A 6,401-nucleotide genomic window follows, 5' to 3' on the forward strand; every position below is an offset into this window, starting at 1 on the left:
TAAAAAAAGTTATGCTCATTCAAGAGAACACACCACTCCGACTGACAGAGTTTAACATGATGATGGATTCTCCCTATGAAAATTTCAGTCCTCTTACAATTTATCAATTTTCATTTAAAAAGTACATGCCATTGCGAGCAAAATAATACCAAACTGGCAAAATTTCATTGAGAAATAAAAAAGTTATGCTCATTCAAGAGAACACACCTGTCTGATTGACAGAGTTTAACATGATGATGGATTCTCCCTATGAAAATTTCAGTCCTCTTACAATTTATCAATTTACATTTAAAAAGTACATGCCATTGCGAGCAAAATAATACCAAACTGGCAAAATTTCATTGAGAAATAAAAAAAGTTATGCTCATTCAAGAGAACACACCACTCCGACTGACAGGGTATTACATGATGATGGATTCTACCTATGAAAATTTCAGTCCTCTTACAATTTATCAATTTACATTTAAAAAGTACATGCCATTGCGAGCAAAATAATACCAAACTGGCAAAATTTCATTGAGAAATAAAAAAGTTATGCTCATTCAAGAGAACACACCTGTCCGATTGATAGAGTTTAACATGATGATGGATTCTCCCTATGAAAATTTTAGTCCTCTTACAATTTATCAATTTACATTTAAAAAGTACATGCCATTGCGAGCAAAATGATACCAAACTGGCAAAATTTCATAGAAAAATAAAAAAGTTATGCTCATTCAAGAGAACACACTAGTCCGATTGACAGAGTATAACATTATGATGGATTCTCCCTATGAAAATTTCAGTACTCTTTCAATTTATCATTTTACATTTAGAAAATACATGCTATTGCAAGCAAAAATGATACCAAATTGGCAAAATTTCATTGAGAAATAAAAAAGTTATGCTCATTCAAGAGAACACACCAGACTTAAGTACAATTATCGGAGTAATATGACATAATGAAGGATTCTCCCTATGAAAATTTCAGTCCTCTTACAATTTATCATTTTACATTTAAAAAGTACATGCTATTGCAAGCAAAATAATACCAAGCTGGCAAAATTTCATTGAGAAATAAAAAAGTTATTCTCATTCAAGAGAACACACCAGTCCGATTGACAGAGTAATACATGATGATGGATTCTCCCTATGAAAATTTTAGTCCTCTTACAATTTATCATTTTACATTTAGAAAGTACATGCTATTGCAAGCAAAATAATACCAAATTGGCAAAATTTCATTGAGAAATAAAAAAGTTAATTTTGACCATTCAAGAGAACACAGCAGTACGATTAACAGAGAAATTTGGCATGATGATGGATTCTCCCTATGAAAATTTCAGTCCTCTTACAATTTATCATTTTACATTTAGAAAGTACATGCTATTGCGAGCAAAATAATACCAAGCTGGCAAAATTTCATTGAGAAATAAAAAAGTTGTGCTCATTCAAGAGAACAAACCACTCCGATTGACAGAGTATTACATGATGATGGATTCTCCCTATGAAAATTTTAGTCCTCTTACAATTTATCATTTTACATTTAGAAAGTACATGCTATTGCAAGAAAAATAATACCAAACTGGCAAAATTTCATAGAGAAATAAAAAAAGTTATGCTCATTCAAGAGAACACACCACTCCGACTGACAGAGTTTAACATGATGATGGATTCTCCCTATGAAAATTTCAGTCCTCTTACAATTTATCAATTTTCATTTAAAAAGTACATGCCATTGCGAGCAAAATAATACCAAACTGGCAAAATTTCATTGAGAAATAAAAAAGTTATGCTCATTCAAGAGAACACACCTGTCCGATTGACAGAGTTTAACATGATGATGGATTCTCCCTATGAAAATTTTAGTCCTCTTACAATTTATCAATTTACATTTAAAAAGTACATGCCATTGCGAGCAAAATAATACCAAACTGGCAAAATTTCATAGAGAAATAAAAAAAGTTATGCTCATTCAAGAGAACACACCACTCCGACTGACAGGGTATTACATGATGATGGATTCTACCTATGAAAATTTCAGTCCTCTTACAATTTATCAATTTACATTTAAAAAGTACATGCCATTGCGAGCAAAATAATACCAAACTGGCAAAATTTCATTGAGAAATAAAAAAAGTTATGCTCATTCAAGAGAACACACCACTCCGATTGACAGAGTAATACATGATGATGGATTCTCCCTATGAAAATTTTAGTCCTCTTACAATTTATCATTTTACATTTAGAAAGTACATGCTATTGCAAACAAAATAATACCAAACTGGCAAAATTTCATTGAGAAATAAAAAAGTTATTCTCATTCAAGAGAATACACCAGTACGATTGACAGAGTAATTTACATGATGATGGATTCTCCCTATCAAAATTTCAGTCCTCTTACAATTTTTCAATTTACATTTAAAAAGTACATGCCATTGCAAGCAAAATAATACCAAACTGGCAAAATTTCATTGAGAAATAAAAAAGTTATTCTCATTCAAGAGAATACACCAGTCCGATTGACAGAGTAATTTACATAATGATGGATTCTCCCTATGAAAATTTTAGTCCTCTTACAATTTATCAATTTACATTTAAAAAGTACAAGCCATTGCGAGCAAAATGATACCAAACTGGCAAAATTTCATAGAAAAATAAAAAAGTTATGCTCATTCAAGAGAACACACTAGTCCGATTGACAGAGTATAACATTATGATGGATTCTCCCTATGAAAATTTCAGTACTCTTTCAATTTATCATTTTACATTTAGAAAATACATGCTATTGCAAGCAAAATGATACCACATTGGCAAAATTTCATTGAGAAATAAAAAAGTTATGCTCATTCAAGAGAACACACCAGACTTAAGTACAATTATCGGAGTAATATGACATAATGAAGGATTCTCCTTATGAAAATTTCAGTCCTCTTACAATTTATCATTTTACATTTAAAAAGTACATGCTATTGCAAGCAAAATAATACCAAGCTGGCAAAATTTCATTGAGAAATAAAAAAGTTATTCTCATTCAAGAGAACACACCAGTCCGATTGACAGAGTAATACATGATGATGGATTCTCCCTATGAAAATTTTAGTCCTCTTACAATTTATCATTTTACATTTAGAAAGTACATGCTATTGCAAGCAAAATAATACCAAATTGGCAAAATTTCATTGAGAAATAAAAAAGTTAATTTTGACCATTCAAGAGAACACAGCAGTACGATTAACAGAGAAATTTGGCATGATGATGGATTCTCCCTATGAAAATTTCAGTCCTCTTACAATTTATCATTTTACATTTAGAAAGTACATGCTATTGCAAACAAAATAATACCAAACTGGCAAAATTTCATTGAGAAATAAAAAAGTTATTCTCATTCAAGAGAATACACCAGTACGATTGACAGAGTAATTTACATGATGATGGATTCTCTCTATGAAAATTTTAGTCCTCTTACAATTTATCATTTTACATTTAGAAAGTACATGCCATTGCGAGCAAAATAATACCAAACTGGCAAAATTTCATTGAGAAATAAAAAAGTTATTCTCATTCAAGAGAATACACCAGTCCGATTGACAGAGTAATTTACATGATGATGGATTCTCCCTATGAAAATTTTAGTCCTCTTACAATTTATCATTTTACATTTAGAAAGTACATGCTATTGCTCTTATTCTGTATTTTGTGTTGATGTGCAGTGCTAAGTTTGAACTATCTCGGAAGATTTCAATACATATTAAAAAAAAAAAAATAAAAAAAAAAAAATAAAAAAAACTTGAGATGCTTGATATTAAACAATAGTGCTAGTTTCCCTATTTAGTTTATTTCACAAGTTCTGTATCTATCTGAAATGTACTGTTTGTACAGTGCTAGTATCCCTATTTAGTTTATTTCACAAGTTCTGTATCTATCTGAAATGTACTGTTTGTACACTTTGAATACAAGATTATTGGTAGGAAAGTTAACTACATGTGTATACTTTTCATACAGAATTTACATTTGATATATCTTTTACGTTCTGTTTTCTTATTTTATTTTTAATTTCAATTATTTCTTCAATTTGAATGATTTATGTGTGAAATTGTGATTTCTAGAATAACTTCCTGATAACATATAATGTAATGAACACATTATTTTCTATATATACCAACAGTTCTAAGGAGACCTCTTTGAGTATTTACTATAATTTAAATCAATGATCTATAAATTGTCATTTTTCTCTATAAAACTTTCAAAAAATTTCTTTTTCGTCCAAAGTTTCTTAAATTAAAAGTTACATTGGCTATTATTGTTTAAATGAAAAAATAAATCAGGTAAACATAAAGACCAAAAGTATTTTAAATCTATAACTTACGTACTAGAAAGGGACATAACTCTGTAGAGAGTGTCGTATTATGATTAGTGTCCCAGATCGGACATATAATATTCTTTCAACTAAAGTTCAAGCTATAAAATTTTATAAATGATACATTTTTATATTATCGTTAAAAACAATAATAGGACATATTCATAAACGCGTCACAAGACCCAACTTCGAGATATTGACTCTGTTGACCTCTAAACGCTTTAGCTTTGGACGGGACTATATTTTTGGACGGGGGTGTCGATCCTAAGTTAAGCTCAATGTGATTTTTTTTTTTTGATATTTGTCATCTGAGTTTTATTTCAAAGAAAAAATTATCAACTTCTGTAGTATAACCTGTTTTTCTTAAATTTGCAGTAAACGTGGTAAATGTTTGAATACTAATAAAGCAACTTAAGTCTGCTGTTAAACCTACCCCCCTCCCCCTTGCTAACTTCCAAGAATCCAATATCTTCACCCCAGATCTCGATAGGGTATGATACATGTATGTATATACCTAGAGGCAATTAAGAGTCTTTTGTTTTCCACAGGTAGCAAAACTGTCACAATTTGCTTGGAACTAACAAAACATACACAGGGGATATTAACACTCAGAGAGTCGAATTAACAACTGAATCTCATGAAAAACAAACTCCGTGCTTTACTAAACCTCCGGATTGATGAAGTCATAATTTTTTTTTCATTTTCAATTTAGAAATTAAATCCAACATTTTTACACCATTCATAATTGATAGCAAACGATAAAATAAATTGTATATATTTTCCCCCTTAAAAATATAAACTTGAATCATGTTTATGAAAGTAAAATGAATACTCGTATAATAGCTTTTAATTTTTCATTCTACGTTTCACAAAAATGGGATTTGAAGAGACAAAATTTTATAGGTTACTAGCTATTGATTATCACATGAAGGATATTTGGTGAATGTTACAATTTTGAACATCATACATGTAGAAGGTTAACAATATATCAAAATGCCGTGAAGAAAAAGAAGACGGGGCTTTATTGGGGCTATGTACTGCTGACAGGACTTTCAAACGCTGACTATGCAAATAAAGTTTTCTTGACGTTTCCAGGGAAACATTTTATTTTAGAGATACACAGAGACTACCCCCCCCCCTACCCTTCTCCTTCTTATCATGTTCTCAGTGATCATGATCGATGTCCCATTTATATTAAAATATTAATATTTTTGGTATTGGACATTTTAATTACCATTATTTAAATTTTTGTTGTTGTAAATACTACCATGGGTATTATCTATGGTAGTATTTACAACAACAAAAATCAGAAAAAATAGGCCTGATAATTTATTTCATTTCTTTTTTTTTTTTTTGCTCATGAACTGTGCATTGTTTAAATTAAAAAAAGATAAACCAATAAATAAAAAAGCAGCAATATTCTATCTATGAATTCACTTCTTAAAAATTCTGTGCAGAAGGATGCATTTTTATTTAAATCCCTAGAATTACCCAATGCCAATCAAGGAAAATAAAAAAAAACGGCAACACTGTATACAAAGTGCTAATCGAAAATCTACTTGATTTGGATCACTAGCTATATTTGTTTGGATCACTCGAATTTTCTGTCTGCACATTTAGACAAAAAATGTGCCTTTATATTCGTTTTCTTACTTATAATAAAACTACTTCAAACAATATGAGACTTCTTCTTGGTATATTTAAAGATAATCATATTTTTGTTTCATCGACCCCTCCATAAATATCTGTAGCAAGCGTTTTTCACGCATCTAATGGTCATTTTTCGACTAATCATCCACTGGAATGGACTGTTGACATTATTTCAATAAAACATTTATTGTAATGTTTAATATGAATGTTTATCAAACGTAAGCTATCAAATTTGACCACAAGGTATTCTTTATAACTTGACAATTACATCAAATATGCACCTACCCAACTTTTCCAGAGCTATTTTTGGTTTGCGTAGAAAATATCCAGAAAGCTATCTTTGTTGTCATGACAGCTATACTTTTTTCGAGTATACATATAGCATTTAGGCCTAGTGCAATTAGTAAAATAA

The sequence above is a fragment of the Saccostrea cucullata genome, unplaced genomic scaffold (assembly GCF_032062105.1).
Source record: "Saccostrea cucullata isolate Sc308-1 unplaced genomic scaffold, CSIRO_AGI_Scuc_v1 ctg4647, whole genome shotgun sequence".
Taxonomy (NCBI): domain Eukaryota; kingdom Metazoa; phylum Mollusca; class Bivalvia; order Ostreida; family Ostreidae; genus Saccostrea; species Saccostrea cuccullata.